The sequence below is a fragment of the Hyperolius riggenbachi genome, chromosome 6 (assembly GCF_040937935.1).
Source record: "Hyperolius riggenbachi isolate aHypRig1 chromosome 6, aHypRig1.pri, whole genome shotgun sequence".
Taxonomy (NCBI): domain Eukaryota; kingdom Metazoa; phylum Chordata; class Amphibia; order Anura; family Hyperoliidae; genus Hyperolius; species Hyperolius riggenbachi.
The window spans coordinates 318,651,718-318,672,832 of record NC_090651.1 but is presented as its reverse complement, the minus strand read 5'-3'; the positions used below and the strand labels follow the sequence as shown (position 1 = coordinate 318,672,832).

The following is a 21,115-nucleotide window of genomic DNA, read 5'->3' as shown; positions in this document are numbered from 1 at the left end:
TGCAGTTTGTCTACTTCCTTCTTTCATGGAAGCAGAAATATTGTCAACATCCTGTGTTTACCAATTAGCTCTCTGCCGTGGCAGTCAGCTGATGCTGGTGAGGGATCAAATTACAACTTGTGATTAATCACAGATGAGGAGGAATTAGGCAGGCTGAACTCTCTAAATACACACAGGGTGCACTTCTCTATGTTTCCCTTCTGTCCTGTGCAAGAGTTCAGGTCCACTTTAAAAGACATTTTGTTGATAAAGAGTTAAATATCACCTAGGAGAAATAGGATAAAGGCAAAATAGAAATAATGACCCTTTGAACTTTCCTGCAGTAAAAACTTATCACAACCTGTCTCTGGGCTGGAACCCACTAGAGCGCTTTTTTGAGCATTTAGGGAGCGCTTTAAATCGCCAGCGCTTTCCCTAAACGATCTGCCAATGTAATAAATGTAACAAAATCCACAGTAGCGATTGCGATTAGCAAAGTTGCAATCGCAGGACAAGCAGCATTTTGGGAGTTTTTGCGATTCAATCTATAGTATTGAAGTGCTGGCAAATAGCTCATGAATCGCTACACATAGCGATTTGAGTGCAAATATGTTGCATTAAAAGGACCAATCAGAATTAAAGTCGCTAATCGCAAATCGCTACACAACCGCTGGCAAAATGCTTAAACTTTTTAAAATCACTCCCAAAAGTGCCGGAAAACGTTCATGAAATCGTTTACAAAACACCAATTAAACACGCTAGCGATTTGTGATTTGTTGTGGGTTTCAGGCCTCTTGCTGTTTCTTGGCTATTTAGTGCTTCAGAAAACAGGACTGTATTCGACCCAGTGGGTCGAATATCTCAGAGAAGTTCTTTTGCATCAAAAACAACTCACTTTTTGAACTCTTCCTGTGCTGGAAAAAATTTGAGACTCTTTTCTTTGCTACTAATGTTCTATTTTTTTAGCTGTACTACATACACAATTCCTCTCATAAGTTTATTTTCACTTCTGGTTTGCTTTAAAGAGAATAAATCTCGCTTCAGTGCTTATATTCAGCAGGGGCATGTGTGCCCCTGCTAAAACGCCGCTATCCTGCGGCTAAACGGGGGTCCCTTACCTCCTAAATCCCCTCCGTGCAGCGGGGGATCACTTCCGCATTCAGGCAGGGCTAATGGCCGCAGCCCTGCCTCACGCGCGTCTGTCAGCGCGTATCTCCGCCTCTCCCCCACCCCTCTCAGTCTTCCTTCAGTGAGAGGGGCGGGGGAGAGGCGGCGATGCGCCGCTGATAGACGGCGCTGAGAGGCAGGGCTGCAGCCGTTAGCCCTGCCTGAAGAGCAGCAAAATCTACGACCAAGGTGGTCGTTGATTTTGCAGGGGGGGGGGGGGGGTTGGGGGTAAAGGGACCACCGTTCAGCCGCGGGATAGCGGCGTTTTAGCATGGGCACACGTGCCCCTGCTAACTATGAGCTCTGAAGAAAGATGTCTCTTTAACACTATTATTATTGTTTCGGACAGTGGGAGGGGCCCCCGAGGACAATAAGCAGCCTCCGGTCCCTCAAGAGAAGATAATCTAGCCCAACCATGGGCTTCATTCAGTAATGTTTTCCTTGATTCAGGAGTAACTTTCACTGCTAGTAAACAAGTCATGACTGCAAGCCGGTACTATTCAGGTGTGTTGGAAAGCATCAGGCATTGATGAGTAACCACACTGCAGCTTTCTGTATAATGCTAACAAAGGTCTTTTGAAGCTGCAGACGGAATGCATTAAGCTGACACACACACACAGCGCACAGCTAATGGACTCTTTTTGTACTCCGTAAATAATATATTTATTTATTTATTTTCCATTTTTTTCTTTTGCTGTTCTAAGACTTGTTTGTCGTCTTTATTCACGTTTACTTAAAATGACAAAGGCAATGTCAGAAGCGTATTCAGGGCGACAAATAAAACTTGGCATGTGCAAACCGTGTGATGCAAATATTTCTGTTCACACGGCGTATGATCTGAACTGATTTCATATCGGAGTCAGCATTGAGGCCAGAAACCCAATAGGAGCGATTTCTAAGCGCTAGTGATTTGAAAAAGCTCTTGCTAATGTAATGCTATGGGGGATTTTTATAAAATCACATCGCTCAAGTGGGATCACACCTATAGCATTACATTAGCAAGAGCTTTTCAAATCGCAAAGCGCTCAGAAAAGTGCTCCTAGGCCTGGTGCACACCAAAAACCGCTAGCAGATCCGCAAAATGCTAGCAGATTTTGAAACGCTTTTTCTTATTTTTCTGTAGCGTTTCAGCTAGCATTTTGCGGTTTTGTGAAGCGTTTTTGGTGTAGTAGATTTCATGTATTGTTACAGTAAAGTTGTTACTGAACAGCTACTGTAACAAAAAACGCCTGGCAAACCGCTCTGAAGTGCCGTTTTTCAGAGCGGTTTGCGTTTTTCCTATACTTAACATTGAGGCAGAAACGCATCCGCAATCCAAAATCTGCAGCAGCCCGGGAGTATGCGTTTCTGCAAAACGCCTCCCGCTCTGGTGTGCACCAGCCCATTGAAATACATTACCCTAGCGGATCCGCACCCGCAAGCGGATCGCAAACCGCAGCCGAACCGCTCTGGTGTGCACTAGGCCCTAGTGGGTTTCTGGCCTCAGTGTTGACTTAAAAAAGAAAAAACAGATACTGACCAGGGGCATAACTAGAAATCAAAGGGCCCCCCTGCAAAACTTTGGATGGGGCCCCCTCCCCTACACACTGAATAGGGACTGCCTACAAATCTTTGTCTACAAAACTTTGTATGATTCGTTATCAGTGGCTGAGCAGATGAAGTCAATAGAACGATTGTGCAGAGAGCAGAAAGTTTTTTTCTCTCCTTGCCCTCAGTTGTCAGTCTCTCAGGGCGAGGCACCCTGTGGCTTCTGGGCCCTCCTGCGGCTGCATCCCTTGCAGGGTCTATTGTTACACCCCTGACACTGACCTATGGAGAGGGAAGGCTCTGGGTCCTATAGAGCCATCCCGCTCCTCTCACAGGCCCTGGCTCCCCGGTTAGCAGTCTCCGATGGGTCGGAGACTGCTCTCTGCTGCTGCCCACGGCTTCGGAATTTTTCATGAGCCCGAGTGCTCCGAAGATGGGCCAGTCCACGCTTTCTAGCGCATGAGCAGTACGGTGCTGCTCGTGTTCAGGAGCACTTGGGCTACCAAAGCATTCCTAAGCCTCCCACAGCGGGGTATTTGAACAGGGGAGACAGTCAGCAAAGGAAGGAGTGGATGGTAAGAGGAACGGGGAGGCTCTATAAGACCTTCCCTCTCTATAGGTGAGTATCTGTTTTTTTAGGGCTAATTTCCACTAGCTGCATTGCGGTGGTGCGATGCGATCAGCCACAGGTACTTCCGGTCATCATGCGTTGCGATGCAGCTCAATATTACTGCTATGGGAATCAGATGCGTGCTACGAAAATATCCATCGCATCGGATTGCGACTGTAAATTCGCATCAATAGAAACTATTCCGTTGACTTACATTCGATGCAGTTTGCATACGGTGCGATACGATGCGATGACCGCATCACACCGCAGCTAGTGGAAATGGGCCCTTACAGTTTGGCTTCAGTCTCACTATAAAGTGTACCCGAGGTGACATGTGACACGATGAGATAAACATGTGTATGTACAGTACTAAACATATTAATAACCAGTCTGTTTTACTTGTTTTATTTTGCTACATGAAACAGTTAATTTTTAAGGATGAAAGTGGCAGCTTTTGTCTTGCTTGTCAGGAATATAGTAAGCATCAATGATAAGCAAATAACAGCCATAAAAGTTTTCCTGGCAGATTACATTTTTCTACATATTTCTGAGAGCAGAGGGAGAGAGAACGGGTCAATATAGTTCATGTATTTTCATTTAGGGACACTTAATAGACTGCAACTGAGCAGAGACAACAAAACATTCAATCTACTTTCTAAATATTTAAATATAAAATAAAATCCTGGGATGTCTAAAAAAGTGATTTTTAGGAGTAGGAGGATAAATATAATTGTTTATGTCACCAGTTTATTTTCACCTCAGGCTCACTATAAAGGCCAGTTTAACTGAATGGGGCTCAGATTTTATATCAGCTGTGGTCGGAACTCCCAGGAGCAGTAGGCAAAGCTTTCATATAGTAAAAAGCTGAGGTCTATCATAGTGAGATCCACGATGATGATCTGGTGTTATGATAAACCTATTAGAGGAGTCCTTAGCCTTCCATTCACAGTTTTCTGGCTTTTCAGAAATATGGGTGTTAGAGTGAATCTGTCAAGGCTGGGAAGGTTTGTAAAGCGCTTTGAGTCCTATGGGAGAAAAGCGCTATAGAAATGTTATTGTATTGTTATTGTATATAAAGTAATGCAGCTGCTTAAGTGCTGTTACTGCAAGGTATCTGCAAGTAAGTTTATTAGTTATTACACTTTGAAAAGGCCATTTTGGGCCTGCTCATATAACTGATAGCAAGCAGCTCAGACGGAGACCACCTTGTGATTGGTTTTCACACTTGTTTCCTCGGACAACAGTTTAGGTCCCAGTACTGTACAGACATATCTCTAGCCTCCAGGTTAGCAATGCGTTCTGTTGCTATGGAGGAGGGAACACAGTGGCATGGAGAGGGCAGGGTAACTAGAAGAACAATGACCTCAGCCTGCACTTACAAACACCCATGTACACAATGCCTGGTTATTCTGAATGAGTTCAAGCAAGAGACTCTTCTTACAAACAGTTGTAAAAGAGCTCCAACAACTTTATCTCAATAATTTATCTGTTTCCACTTCTTTATTCAGCCTCTAAATAAATGCACTAGCCAATTCTACTATGTATTTGGGCCATTGCTTCCACCTACCAATTACTGGTAATAAGAGTATTCCACAAGTCAGTCTAAGAGCAGCTTACAGAAGGATGGCAACCAGGGCCAGTCATAGATGAAATGTGCCCCTGTGAAGAATTTCACTTGGGCCCCCAACTCCCCCCCAGTAGGTGACGTTTGTACTCCACCTATAACCTTATCATTATAATTAGCCTTTATCCCTCCCTCTACACCTCTGAACCAGTGACATCTTGCTTCTTGAAATGAGCTCAGGTTATGGTTTTGGTTGGGGTTAATAATATTTCAGTCCTAAATAGGAGTGGTTAAAAAAATTGTACCAATTGTAGCCAGCAAAACACTTACTGATATAGACTCCAGTGCTGCAGAACTGTGATTGCTACATGAGTGTACTCTGAATGGAGGAAGTCAGAGGAACACCCTTCAGTCTCGCCTCCCTGTATGCTTATCTCCTGTACATATAGTGATACTTCCTGGGAGTTTGCCTACATTACTAGCTTCTTCTGAATAGTGTCAAGTTAAAATGGAAACAGTCAATCAATGGATGACAGATCTTGGAGTGCAGAATAAAACTGGAGACCATCCAAGACAGAAGCTCTGCTGAGCTCCACTGAAATCGCATATTGAAGATCTTGGGCCGAAGTAAAAACATCTGGAATTCCAAAATACTTCATCTACTTTATGCAGAGATATTAGAGCAGGCTCGGAAAAAATTTGGGAAAATGAGCATACAGCCTAAAGTATAGCTAAAGGTTGAAGTACACCTACGACAAGCCTGAACAATACCTAAAATCGATATTTACAATGCAAAAATTAGCAAAAAGCGCAAAAAACACAAAAACTAACAAAACCTATTTTCTATGGTATTTTGGCTCAAAAATCGAATTTAACATTATTTTCGCGAAAATTCATGTGAAAAAGAAAATTGGCATTTTTGCTCACCACTGCAAACAACAGATGTGTGATCACATTTTTACCATCATCTAAAACTGCATGTCAAAATAATAAGCAGTTCCAGACATTTTAGTTACTGAATAAATATGGAGTTTTTAAATTCATCATTGATTCTGCTCCTTCCAAACCGAATACTTCTTAAAGTACCCCTGAACCAAGCAATTTGTTTCAATGTTAATAATATTGATTTTGGTGCAGTGTTGTGACATATATCAAAGCACCTTCCTCACCGTGCTGTGCCCCCTGTGGACCCCGCTGTTGTGAAATCTTCGACTGGGATGGAAGTTGATTATGGGCAGGGAGGAAGTGGCAGTTCTCCTCCTTTGAACACGCCCAGTCCGTCCCAGTCAACTCTTCATTCAATCCTGTTCATGCCCCTTGCGGCATTGTTACCGTTTATACCCTTATGCTAACTGCGTCCCAGCTCTCACAATTGTGGCTCTGAGGTGCATAACAGTCTCTTGCTCATAGACAGGGACATGCATCTGCTGCAGCAATTGGGTGCTGACCCAGAAGTGCTTACGGGGCCAGCACCATGTTACTGTTAACATGCTGGATTTTTGAGAGGACAATGCGGAGGAACGGCAGTGACAGGACAAAAACAACAGCGAGGGAACTACGAAAAGGTAAGTAATGATTTGAAAATAGGGTTCAGGAGTACTTAAATGATCTTTGAAGTAAACCTAACATCAGGAAATTAAGAAAACTTGCTGCCTGCTGTGCCACTGAGGGGAGTCACATGATCAACCAACCAACCAACCAACCAACCAACCAACCAACCAACCAACCAACCAGTGTTTGGAAACCATAGGAGTAGAAGGCAAATAGCTAATCAGACTCTAACAGACAGTGACAGCTGTAAAGCCAATGCAAATTTTACACCATGACTCTCCCAGCACTGTATGTATAATAATCACATGATACAGACAACCAATAGTGTCTGAGTGACCAGATATATTTTGTACTGGGTTTGGAAGTCTTAGTAACCAAACATTCTGCAGAGATCACCGGGCAGGAAAGATTATAAAATGGGCAAACGCTGACTCTCTAACTCAATCAAAGAAATAAAACTAAATATAAATACATTTTGTGGAAAAAAAAATACCGTAAGCAATTTTATTCATTACATTATTTTCAGTTCCTTCCAAAATATCTGAGATAAAATATAAAAGTTAAGCTTTATGTACCTAGGACTTCTTCCAGCCCCTAGAAGTCTATCTGATCCAGCGCTGAAGTTCCGCAGTCCTCCAGGCTGCCGCTGTCCCCTCTGTATGATTGCCGACCCTCTGCTGGATTGTGAACTTCTGTACAAGCGCAGAATGCTCCCAACTACGGGAGGGTGATCATGAGAGGTGTGCAGCGTGCCTGTGTATGCACGGAAGCTCACAACCCAGCCGGGGGAACTTCAGCACTGGATCAGATAGACTTCTAGGAACTGGAAGAAGCCCCAGGTAAGTCAAGTTTAACTTTTTTATTTTGTGTTTTGTGAACGATCATCTCCATAACGATCTCCACACACACACTTTTATTAATGATAAAAGCCAGGCGATCATCAGCGTTGGTACCTTTCCTAAGGCCCCATATTATCTTAAAACACACTCCTTTGTTTTAAAGCAAAAGCGCTCACAAAATGCTGCATGTCCTGCCATTGCAATTTTCAAAGTGGCAATCGCTTTTTTGGGGCTCAACCCCATACAAAGCATTTTTAAAGTGTACCAGACATCAAGGCATAGCAAAAATTGATACTTACTTACTTGCTCAGTCGTATCTAGTCTGGGTCTACTGCGCAAGCGTGGACCTACTGCAAATTCGCAGTAGACCCCGACTGACATCACTGAGCAAGTTACCGAGGCTGATCGCGGCTGAACGGCAGACAGCAGGAGAACAGCATGGGGCTCACACGTGTCTATGGGGCAGGAGGAAGCCCCGGGTAAGTATCAATTTTTGCTATGCCTTCATCTCTGGTTTCCTTTAAAAGCACCCGCGATTCTCATAACTCCAAAATCGCTCAAAAAATCGCTGGCCTGTACACACTGAAAAATGCAAGCAAAAACGCAAGCGCATACGTTTTTAGGGCTGGTGCACACCAAAACCCGCTAGCAGATCCGCAAAATGCTAGCAGATTTTTAAACGCTTTTTTTTTATTTTTCTATGGCGTTTTGCTAGCGTTTTGCGGATTGCTGCTGCGGTTTTCAGTATAGTAGATTTCATATATTGTTACAGTAAAGCTGTTACTGAACAGCTTCTGTAACAAAAACGCCTGCAAAACCGCTCTGAAGTGCCGTTTTTCAGAGCGGTTTGCGTTTTTCCTATACTTAACATTGAGGCAGAAACGCACCCGCAATCCAAAAAATGGCTCACCCAGGCATTTTTCGTTTCTGCAAAACGCCCCCCGCTCTGGTGTGCACCACCCCATTGAGATACATTGACCAAGCAGATCCGCAGCCGCAAGCGGATCTGAAAACGCCCAAAAAGCCGCTCGGTGTGCACCAGCCCTAAAAGTGCATGTAGTTTTAAAAACGCATGCGCTTTTGCCTGCGTTTTTTGTGCGTTTGCGTTTTTCTTGTAATTGCTGATTGGCTAAAGAATCCTTTGTTTTTTTTCTAGTTTATTACATTTCAACAGGAATCAGGAGATTGCAGAGTCTTCTGGGATACTGACTTCTGAAAAACGCAGGCAAAAACGCAAGCGCATGCGTTTTTAATGCGTTTTTCATGCGCTGCATTTAAAAAAGCGCAGCAGGCACTGCGATTGCGTTTTTCTAAAAACGCATCGCACCAGTGTGTACAAGTCATCACGATTGTCATTCTTTTTCAAAAGACCTTGCGTTTTTAAAAACGCATGCGTTTTTAAAAACGCAGCGCAAGCGCAGCAGTGTGTACAGGTTAGCGTGCCCCAGGCCTAACACTGTTTTCCCATGTCACTTTCTCTGTGTTATAATAAGCGGCTAGGCTATATTTTCCATCCCACGTACACCTATATGTATAATTTAAGTAAGTAAATAAAATAAATAAACAAAAGGTATTCAGTAGTCGCTGCATAAAACCCATCTTTATGCGCAATCAATACTGCTGCTTTGGATAAATTCCTAGAGGCCGTTACCATTCCAGGAGGCAATTTTCCCTGACTGGCTTCTAACAAATGATGCTGAGCCAGCCTCATATATCTAGGAACACTGCAGAGCGGGAGAGGAGCATTTTCTAGCCACCATGACATCACCATAGTTACACTTTGCACCACAACCTGCACCCCCCTCCCCCACAAACACAAGTCCCTGCTGATAGATCAAAAGACAACAGCAACAGCATGACGATCAACACATCCCTTTACAAAGATATCAATACTCAGTCAAAAAGGCCAGGGCTGTGTTAATGGATAGAACTGCAAATCGCGGTCACAATTTATTGTACACCAGAGCGTTGCCAATGCACAATTTTTTGTTCGATCGTTCGCTTTTATGGTGCAGTTGTGTTTTTCTGCAGATTCGTTTAACCAAACAGGAAAAAAAATATTAAATTACGGAAATTGCAAGAAAACCGCATATCACAAAATACATAAAAATCTAATTACATCTGCAGAAAAGAGGCACCGTGATTTCCATGATAATCGCAGTTCCCTTGCGCTCTGCGGATTGCAAATGATCTGCAAAACTGGGCAAAACAAGAATAGTGGTAAACATGATATGATCTTAGAACTCCAAGGTGACTTCCATCCCCCATAACAATTATAATAGTTACATTATCCTGGATAATACATATGGATCTCTAGGGCTCGCCATAGGCTCATGGTGCCCTCTGAAATGTCTGTGTATAGCTCCCCCATTTGGTCCAAAACATTCAGTATGTGACTGATGGAAATGAAAGTTCCCTACTTCAGTGTTTCTCAACATTTCATTGGTATGTACTCATATTAAAACCATGTACTCACCAAGTACACCCTGGCATAGTAAAAATGATCACAAGTACCCCTTGAAAATATCTATATATAATCATAGTACAAGATAATTGGTTCTAAACAATTTCCAAGCATTTACTATTGCTTTTAATTCGCTAAAACACTCGTTTGGTGTTGTTTAAAGGGAACCTTAAGTCTTAGAAAAAAATGACTTTTACTCACCCGGGGCTCCTCAGCCTCCTGCAGCTGAACGGTGCCCTCGCCGGGTCCCTCCGATACACCTGGACTTGCTGGCGGCCACTTCCGGTTTGGCCGTCACCGGCCGACAGGCTGGGAACGCGGCTGATTATCCGCGCCCCCGGCCGCAATAGCATTATAGAGGGCGCTATTCCGGCCGGAGACGCGGATAATCAGCCGTGTTCCCAGCCTGTCGGCCGGTGACGGCCAAACCGGAAGTGGCCGCCGGCGAGTCCAGGTGTATTGGAGGGACACGGCGAGGGCACCGTTCAGCTGCAGGAGGCTGAGGGGAGCCTCGGGTGAGTAAAAGTCATTTTTTTTCTAAAACTTAAGTATCCCTTTAAAGGATACCCAAGGTGACATGATGAGATAGACATGTGTATGTATAGTGCCTAGCACACATATAACTATGCTGTGTTTCTTTTTTTCTTTCTATGCCTGAAAGAGTTAAATAACAGGTATGCAAGTGGCTGACTCAGTCCTGACTCAGACAGCAAGTGACTACAGTGTGACCCTCACTGATAATAAATTCCAACTATAAAACACTTTCCTAGCAGAAAATGGCTTCTGACAGCAGGAAAGAGATAAAAAGGGTCAATAGTTCATAGATTTTAGATCTGGCATACTTCAATGGATGTGTCGATGAGCAAAAACAATAAAACAGTTAAAACTTAAAAAGGAATTTAAACATAACATAAAACTGGGGAATATCTTAGAAAGTCATTTTTAGGAGAAGGAAGATAGATACAATTGTTTATTTCATTCGTTTATTTTCACCTCCGATGTCCCTTAAATAAGATTTAACATTTTCTAAAACTCAATTTGTTATTCTTGGTTAAGTATATCAAGCCCCTGGAAACATCAGAAGTACCCCCTGGGCTACGAGTACCACACGTTGAGAACCTAGGCCCTACTACAAGAGAACTTTACTATACAAACTTTTATACAGTACTGTGCCAAAGTTTTAGGCAGGTGTGAAAAAATGATATAAACAAACAATGCTTTCAGATATATAAATACGGTAATGATTATTTATTGTTATCAATTTACAAAATGCAAAGTGAGCTGAATATAGAAGCCATGGTTAAAGTTCCCTGATGTTCTTACTGCAGAGTCCAACCAAGGCCTTTGTTCACACTATACACGTTGCCTTGCACATTTCGGCAACACGTATAGTTTGCGATATGCAAGAAAATGAGAAATGCGTAGACTGCAGTGCCTGACGTTCTCAGAATCGCACTGTGCAGCAGTACATTGTGATAATGCATTGCTGCATGCATTTTTGGCAAACCTGCCGCGGTGACCTATTCACATTCACTGTAGTGAATCGGTGAGGTTTGAACGCACGGCCACCTGCATTTCATAATGTGAACCAGGCCTAAGATGTACAGTATACTCTTAGTCACTAGTTGCTGGTTTAGTCATGTGAAACTAGGACTAATTTTTACTTTTACATTTCGCTATGTATACTTCTGTCCGTTTTTTAGAATTTCTCTATCAATCAGCATTTGCATTTTGTATCTCTTTTTTATTAGGGACATAGTTAAAATGAATTTCCACTATCGCTTTAAAAAATTGGCCTCAATTCACTAAGCTTATCTCCTGTCTTTAATAACGTTTCTAGAGTTATCACCATGGTGACGGGGCACGTAGTATTCAGGAAACCTTTTACCTCAGGCAAACCTAAAGTTAACTCTTCTGTCTTTAAGTTAACTCTTCAATTCTTAAAATAACTCCAGAATTCTAAAGTTAAAGACTACAGTTAATTAACTGCATGTGAAAATAACCACAGAAGAGGTAACTTAAGGACTGAAGTGATAAGATAACTCTCTCACTGTGAAAACGTATCTCGACACCTTTATAAGGCAAGATCGATGTGTGGAGGCAAGTTTTTGTCTTGCCTTATTATCTCCAGCATGATCTTAGTGAATTGAAGTCATTATCCTGTAAACACAGATTAGTGTTGTAATTTTTCGAATTTTTTTTAGAAAATGACTTTATATTTTAGTCTGCAGCCAGTCATAGTGATGGTCATGTACAGGAAAACTCCTGGAGAAGCATGTGATCAGGTGACAGATATGTAAGTCATGATCATGTGCTAAAGCATTATGTGATCAGAGGAAATCAGTGTCCATCACACAGCCAGATAGGAGTTTCCAAAAGAGAGAGTACGCTGTATTTTTTCTTTTTTTTTTTTTTAACAGAACAAGAGACTTTGTCAGGGCAAGATTTCTGGAAAGGCCACAGAGGCCCGTGCCTTGGGTGGCTGCAGGCCAAGGGGGCACCTAAACATGAAAGAGGGTACATATAAAAAAGAAGAGGCTGAAAATGGAAAGCAACTCATGAAAAAGGGAAACTGATGCCTAAGGGAGCTGTTCATGAAAGAGAGGGGCTACAGTACAAGGACAATACACATGGAAGAGGGGGCTGAACATGGACTGGGAGGGGCACTGCTGCATATAAAAGGGGAGCCACAACATACTTGGAAGTATAAATCCAGCTTTGGACTATGTTACTCATTTTCAACACATTTACTAACCCACTGATACTCTCCCAGTACGATGTTATGTCTATTTGTTATTTATCTTCAAACCTAACAAGTTTCAATAAAGTTGTGTAAATGAAAAAACAAAGACGGCAACTGGCGGCTTATGACTTAAAGCTGGCAGCCAATCACAAGCTTTTCTGTATAAAACTTTGAAAGAGGAACTCCAGTGAAAATAATGTAATAAAAAAATGCTTCATTTTTACAATAATTATGTATAAATGATTTAGTCAGTGTTTGCCCATTGTAAAATATTTTAAATCCCTGATTTATATTCTGACATTTATCACATGGTGACATTTTTACTGCTGGCAAGTGATGTAGCTGCTGCTTGCTGTTTTGGCAGTTGGAAACAGCTGTAAACAGCTATTTCCCACAATGCAACAAGGTTCACAGACAGGAAACTGCCAAGAGTATGTCTTCAGAATTTCATTGTGGGAGGGGTTTCCCCACAATATCAGCCATACAGCACCCCCTGATGGTCTGTTTGTGAAAAGGAATAGATTTCTCATGTAAAAGGGGGTATCAGCTACTGATTGGGATAAAGTTCAATTCTTGGTCTGAGTTTCTCTTTAAGACAAAAGAGCAGTTGTAGTACTGTGGTGATGCCACACTGTTCATATACAATGATTAATTAGCAGGAGCTCGTCAGGTTACTTTTTCACTCATGGAAATTATTTGTAATCGACAAAACAACAGCCAAGCTCAGGCAAGAGACACACAGGGGTCTGCAGTACATTCCACTCAAGATCCAACTGACAAAATATGTGGTGGAAACAAACTGCAACGCCTCCCAAAATATGAGCACAAGGAAGATCTCTCCACAGCTACTCACTCCTGTCCTGAACATGCTTAAAGTGTACCAGAGCTGACTTAAACTAAAAGTTTTGTACATACGTGGGGCTCCCTCCAGACCCATCTGCACGAATCGCTCCCACTCCCACACCCCCGTCCCCCGCCTTCTCCTGCGCCGTTACCGGGTCCCGTAACTTCCTCTATAAATGGTTTTTTTTGAATTGTGGAATGCATCACCTGAGTTTCCACCAATCCTCATGGGGAAATTCACTTTGATGTGAGTGCTTTGGATTACAAGCATGCTTCCGGAACATATTATGCTTGCAAACAAAGGTTCCACTGTTTTATACTGCTGCTAATAATAGCAGGCTCATGCCTACAAGTGACATTACTTAAGGTTCTTGCCTTTAGGCTGTTCCTACGGATTCCCCAACATCACTGCTAAGTTTTGCCCTGTGCCACTGTCACTAGCCCCTTCAATATCTGTGCCACCTAATGTTTTGTCCTCCTTACCACCAGATGCGCCCATTATCTTAGCTAACAACTTCTAACCCCATTTAGATGTTCTGTTTCAATTAAGGCATTTTAATGACATGTATTTATGCTTGATGCTTGTTTGCCCTTTTGATGTTGCATGTATATAGCTGTCTGTACCACCAGCCTGCAAACTAACAGGATATAAGGATGTAACGAAGGCTCCAAGGCCAAAAGCTTGCTTATTCTTATTCATCTTTAGTTAGCCAAGAAATGGTATCATCCTGATTTAAAACTTCTTGCCATTACAGTCAGTGTCACCTCTTGCCCACTGTGCCACCTACGTTTACTGTCTCTGAAATATAGTGCTATTGTATGCAGAAGGAAAATGTTATTAACTACATTCTAAAGGGTTGATATAATAACTTAAAGGAAACCCGAGGTGAGAGGGATATGGAGGCTGCCATATTTACGTTCTTGTAAACAATGCCAGTTGCCTGGCAGTCCTGTTGATCTTCAGGCATAAGTATAGCCTGAGTCAAAACCTGGGAACAAGTATATGGCTAATCCAGCAGAACCTGAGTCATTTGAGTCAGAATACCTAATCTGCTGCATGCTTGTTCAGGGTCTATGGCTACAGGTATTACAGACACAGCGTCATAAGGACTGTCGGGCAACTGGTATAGTTTAAAAGGAAATAAATATGGCAGCTTCCATATGCCTCTCACCTCAGGTTCCCTTTAATACTAAACAGGACATTAGCATTAATGGCTGCATAGGTACATGACGAGCCTATGTTGATCTTTCCAGTATTGCGGCTTCAAGTCGTATCATGAAATAAGAAAACTTTATGCTTTTTGTCATTTTGGTGCAATTGCATTTCTTTTCCACTCAGTATAATTAAATGAGGGTTGGCAAGCGTACAAAAACATCACATAGCAAGCGCACAGGAAAAGCATTTGTGTTCTTATTCTCTGTGCTTTCTATTGGGAACAAACCCTTGGAGAGTGCTTTATAAATATTACGGTATGCAGATAAAGCTCAGGCCTTTTACTGCATTATACTGCAATCTGATGCAGCAAAAGTGCAGAAATATTGAAAAGCATGAACAGCCCTCACTATTATAGGGGGTGACATGAAGGGTCATAGTGAACACAAAACTCAGGTCTGTGACAGGGATGTGCTATATACTGATGTAGCTGTTGAGGCCGGTTTTACACCTATTTTTTGCATTGCGGTGGGATGCCATGCTCCTGCTGCATCCCACTGGAGTGCAAAAATGACATGACTCTGAGGCAGAGTGCGCTGACAGGATCATATGCATAGTGCTGCCCCCACTCAGTAACATACTCCCTACTGGGCAGGAAGTATGTCACTGGGATTCCTGTCCATGCAAGTGCGCTGCGACACACCACAGGTTGTCGTTTACACTATATCTATCGGCCATAGACTTCCATTACCCCAAGCACTGTGAATTAAGCGCAGTGCTTGCGGTAACGCGCTATTGTCCTTGCGTCAGCTTGAATACCTCCAGCGCACCGCAACGGACTACAATAAGTGTGAAAGTCTCCATACACTACTGGCCACCTTCCTCCCTTATAAAGTTCTCTGGTGTCTAGTGGTCCTTCCTCCCCTATACAGTTCCCTGGTGTCTAGAGACTCCCACCCTCCCCTATACAGTTCCCTGGTGATTAGTGGTCCTTCCTCCCCTTCACAGTTCCCTGGTGTCTAGAGACTCCCACCCTCCCCTATACAGTTCCCTGGTGATTAGTGGTCCTTCCTCCCCTATACAGTTCCCTGGTGTCTAAAGACTCCCACCCTCCCCTATACAGTTCCCTGGTGATTAGTGGTCCTTCCTCCCCTTCACAGTTCCCTGGTGTCTAGAGACTCCCACCCTCCCCTATACAGTTCCCTGGTGATTAGTGGTCCTTCCTCCCCTATACAGTTCCCTGGTGTCTAGAGACTCCCACCCTCCCCTATACAGTTCCCTGGTGATTAGTGGTCCTTCCTCCCCTATACAGTTCCCTGGTGTCTAGAGACTCCCAGACCTCCCCTATACAGTTCCCTAGTGCTTAGTACTTCCCCCTACCTCCCCATATGGCTTCCCTGGTGTTCTATGCTCTAGAGGTGTCTCCCATAGCCCTCCTCCTCACTGTTCCAGTGCTGGGACTCTGTTGACTGAACTCGCCTGTGTTGTGCAGGTGCAGACAGCGTGCACCTGTGCACTAGCATAGATCTGAGTGGCTTTCCGCTGGGCCATAGATCCCGAGACCAAACAACCCCTGCCCCCCCACCTCCTCATTGTTTGCTTTCTCAAACAGACCTTCCTAAGAAATCATTCATAAGGTATCAATGTAAAATAGCTCACTGGAGAGTTCACATTTACAGGAATAGGAGAATTCAGAAGAAAATAGAATGACCCATTTCCAGTAAACGTGTTTTTAATGTGAATTTGTGAAACTCCATGCATTTTTATGAGGGTTTTGAATGTGAATTTCCACATCTGATTGTTAATCTCCATAGCAACATGACATCACTGTGACTACACAGGAAACAGGAAGAAGCATGTTAGATGGGAAAATGGATGTGTTTTGCACTGGAAAATGCTAAAATGTGCAAGCGGGACTATTGACTTTCATTATATGCGAATTGAATGCGGAACAATGTGTGGTACTAAAATCATCAGCAAGAAGTCTTTTTTTTTTTTTTTTTGCATAGGAGCGCATTACAAAAAACGCATTCAATGGAAACAACTCCATTGAAATTGCATTGGTGTCAGTACTAATGAGAATTTTTCGCAATGTAAAATGGGAGCTAAAGGACAAAATCAGGATAAAGTGGTGTTGATGCTACAGTTGAAGGATTTAATTACAGGAATCTGTAATAGAAATGATACACTACAGGGTGCCATCCTGAATACATGAAAAGCTGTATTTTGTATCATTTCTATGACTACAGAGAAAAAGTTAAGCAAAACTTTCAGAACAAAACCGCTTTACATCTCCAGCAGCTGAAATAGAACTAGTGTTGGAAGACATTTGAAAAAGAGATCACAGAGGATAAAATATAAGTAATGCCAGCCAATAGATATAACTTAGGAACAATGGCAGTGCAGACATTCGGTGATGGACCGAGACAGGGGTGCATGCATTGGGGGGGCGACGAGCACCAAACATTTTAACTATAAGCACATTAAACACTGTTACTCCGTGAATTCCTTATTTCACTTTTATTCTACTTTCAAAGTTAATTCCATTATTAGCCTGGTCTACATTCACTTGTTATACAGCCTTGCATAAGTGTTTATTGTAAGTTAATACTATGAAAAATGACCTTTCCCATTACAGCAGAAGTTAGCTAATATTTACAGTAGTAAAGGTCAAACTGCACTTCTTTGCAACCATGATAACTATGTTCTGCTTGGAGTACTGTTGCCATGAGACTCCAGAGACCCTCGCCTTGCTACAGCAGTAAACGACTGAACATGCAGAGCCTTGTTACTCAAAGTTAGATACCTAAGTAGGTCAAACTTTTTTTTTTTAATTCATTTTTGGTACACTTTAACAGTCCATACTTCACTAACTGACAGAGAAGAAGCTGTGTGCTCAGAAGGAAAGGCTGTTAGAAGTCTTATCAGATGATCAGGTGGCAAAGACCAAGTGTGTGAGAGTGTGCGCGTGCGTGCGTGCGCGCGCGCGCGTGTGTGTAGTGTGAGTGTGTAAGAGTGTGTGTCTGTTTGTTTGTTTTTTTACTTTACATCTGGTATATTGAATATAATTTTGCCTTCTTAACACAGAAGGTATTTTCGATATTTCAGCTGTAAGTGAGCAAATGTGGTTTCCCACAATTCACCACTCCTGAATATGCAAATCATCTCTTTATGCCCCCGAAAGCAAGGCTGCACATCCAGAACTGCTGGTGTATAGTGTGCCTATAGCAGATACATGTTTCTGAGTCACACCAATCCAACATGCACACAGCCTGTTTCGGACTTTCCTATGCTCACCATTGCATAGCATGGATTCATATGGCTCTATGGGGGTAGGGCTTGGGCCAGTACTGCACGGTGCATGCATGGCACATGGATACTTTCCTAGTGGTCCTGGGTCACCATAACCTATCTAGATATTCTCTAGTTACTATCTATAGAGTCTAGTATATCGAAGACCCTATTCTGCTGCTATCACAGGGATATATACAGGGGCTGCAGTATATTGGTATTTTTGCCACAGTGGTCTTTACAAGGGACAGTTCAGTGATTGACTGCTGAGGGTTGCTGCACTATGATCCTCATCAATGCTCTGCCTCTCTCTCTGCCTGACTGGATTCAGTGCAGACACGATGCCAGCCAGCTCTGTCATTTGTACACTGGCGGCTCTGCTAGACCTGTGCCGTGCCATGAAAACGCTTACAAACAAGCTCACGGCTTCCGACGTCAACTAAAAAAAAAAAGAGAAAAAAATCCTTCATTCAGCACTGCTCCAGATGTAACGTTCCACGTATCGGCTCTGTGCACTCCGGCTTGTGTGAAGCTGACAGGAGCAGAATGAGAGGAGAGCAGCTCTAGGGCTAGCGAGCATGGATAGCCTTAAAAGGAGCTGTATTTGCAGAGCTTGTAAAATGTAGCACTGCAGTTCCAGCTTCAGCACCGCGGACAGCGCACAGACGCATTGCTGAGGGGATGCAGGCTATTCAGCACTGTCCCTGTCCACATCACTATAGCATATGCAACACAGCCCGGGGCAAGTACCCTCTGCTGCTGGTGAAATCTGCTCAAACGCTATTACTCTATTAATGGTGCATACATCTTTTTTTTAAAACATTCCTTAATGAACTGAAACCAATGAATGATGTATCATTCATTCTATTTAGAACTTTCTGAAGCCACCATAAGTACACCCCCCCCCTGCTATGTGTTGGGAGCCTTGGGACTAGGGGTAAAGAGAGCCTGTGCTGTCCAATGACAAGCATAGCTGTAGACCTGTCTGTTGGTGTTGCAGGGCTGTTATGCTGGCTTGTTTTACAGTACAAAGACACCACCGTCCCTAGATAGTCACTTGACCTTATTGCAGCCAGGTAAGTGTGAAAGCTTGGACTAAAATGATGCTTCAAGCTACCATCACAGCTGCCAAGACCTGTGTTACATATTACAGTTACAGATTGCTGTATGGTTTGATGGTGAATAATAATAATAATACCAGTGCATGCAAACACACATATTACATACAACTTCACATGTGTATCTGTGTATGCATATTGCTGTACTCTGCAGATGTCCAAGTTTTGATGAACTGCAAAGCTGCAGAACTGTGGCCAATTAGCAGTAACCCATAGCAACCAATCTCATGTGACTTAAAATGGTTTCTGATTGGTTGATATAGATTTTACGTTTCTACTCATCTGCACAGCTCAGTCAAGTTGAAATCTGCATTTATCCCCACATTAGATGCAAAAAACAAGAACAATTCTGCCCCAATGGCTTGCATGAGGGCAATCCTTTCACCTTAATTTAAAGTGGGCTCTCAAATACGTTTTTAATTCCTCTCTGGGATGATTATTTATGCCAAGAGCCACTGACTTTAATAATTTTACAGTTTACAGTACAAGACAATAGATAATTAATCTGAAAGGGGGGGGGGTTGAAGGGAAAGGGGGGAGGGGGCAGGGTGAATCTGCAGAGTTAGCTGAAATTCTTGCTGCAGTTTCTCACTTCTTTGAAAGAAGCACGCCCCCTAGAGGTGATATCTCACCTTGCTGCCTTGGCTTTTGTTGGTACTGCAACAATACTCCAAGAACACATCCTCTACAGCGCTTTCTGCGATAACCAAGGGGCCCCCCATTGCTGCATAGCATGCTACAGAGGTCGTATGGGCTGCCTGTACAATATCCATCGGAAAACCTGATTGGACCCATCGGAAATGATCTATTGGATCTGATGGGAAATTGCATGGTGTGTACCAGGCATGACTATACAGTCTCTCTATACAGAAGCTGAGCTGCTGTTGCATGAGGACTCTGATCTATCATTACTATCTTCCCAGGTACCGCTTGCGACAATAGGTCAAGCTGCTTGCCTTCAATGGAATTCTAAATGAGTAGCAATAGAAACCATAACATCGTTTTCTATTCTTGCGGCTAACTTGATCGAATTAAGGCAATTCTTTAAATGCACTGGCCTCTGCTTGAAGGATTGCAGCTCCCAGACAGCAAATTGGTCAAATCTAATTGTCAGGAGGAAAATAAAGTGAGGTCCCACTTGCACTGCTGAGATCTCAGATGGGAAACTGGGACTGATACAGTGAGATGATTCACTCCCAGCGTGATGGATGCAGGATAAAAGAGCACCGGTCTTCCCCCCTGCATCTAATGGGCTTAATCCAATTCAGGTCACTGTCTGACTGCACAATGAATGTTTAATGGCAGCAGGCTGTGCTCCTGGCCCCTTTTGTTCCACGACACAAAGACACATCTGCAAAACCCCAGTGAAAGTGACTGCCCTGTGCCCTTGTCATGGTCCATCAGTGCCCCATTATGAACCTATGGCATAGTGAATCTCCATCTGGAGTTTACAACCAGCTCTCCCCTGCACTGCAGTCTCCCAGCCTGCCCTCCCCCCCTCAACTCACACTGTACTTTACTGGCGCAGCTCACACACATTGTACATGCTTAGCTAAGGCTCCCCACCTCCCCTCCTCCTGCTGCTGCTACTGCTGTACATCAGACATGCAACGCTGAACCTCACAATGCTAATCAGCACCCCCCTTTCTGAGAACGTTCCTGCATTATTATTACGCATACCGGAGTTACAAGAGCGTTGTAATCTCTGTAATCTGAATAAGATTAATTAGGAAACTTTGATTCTGCATAGCACATTGAGAGATCGCCCTCTGGCGGATCTCGTCGGCAAGGCAACGTGATGGAGTGCACCATATAGAGAGGATTTAACCCTGGGAATCCTGTGATGTAGTATGGTAGTAAGTGCTGGCGTTTGCATGGACCCGTGCATACATGTGCAACGTAAGACAATTCCACCTAGGTGTCCCTACCTCTCTATGCCTCTTTCTATCTTTTCACATCCCCTATCTATCATCAATCTCGTTTACCCTATCTCTATTACTCTATTTAGCTACATGTCTTTTATACATCTCTCTCTCTCTCTCTCTCTCTCTCTCTCTCTCTCTCTCTCTCTCTCTCTCTATATATATATATATATATATCTGTCTCTCTATCTATTTATACACCACTCTATCTATCTATCTATCTATCTATCTATCTATCTATCTATCTATCTATCTATCTATCTATACATCTTCTGTCTCTGTATACACACTATCTATCTATCTATCTATCTATCTATCTATCTATCTATCTATCTATCTATCTA

General features: G+C 43.0%; 1 protein-coding gene across 5 annotated transcripts in view; it reads right to left on the bottom strand.

The window, feature by feature from the left end:
- LOC137521712 (voltage-gated potassium channel KCNC1-like) overlaps positions 1-21,115 on the bottom strand; it is a 215,176-nt gene that overhangs the window by 192,861 nt on the left and 1,200 nt on the right. The window lies entirely within an intron of this gene.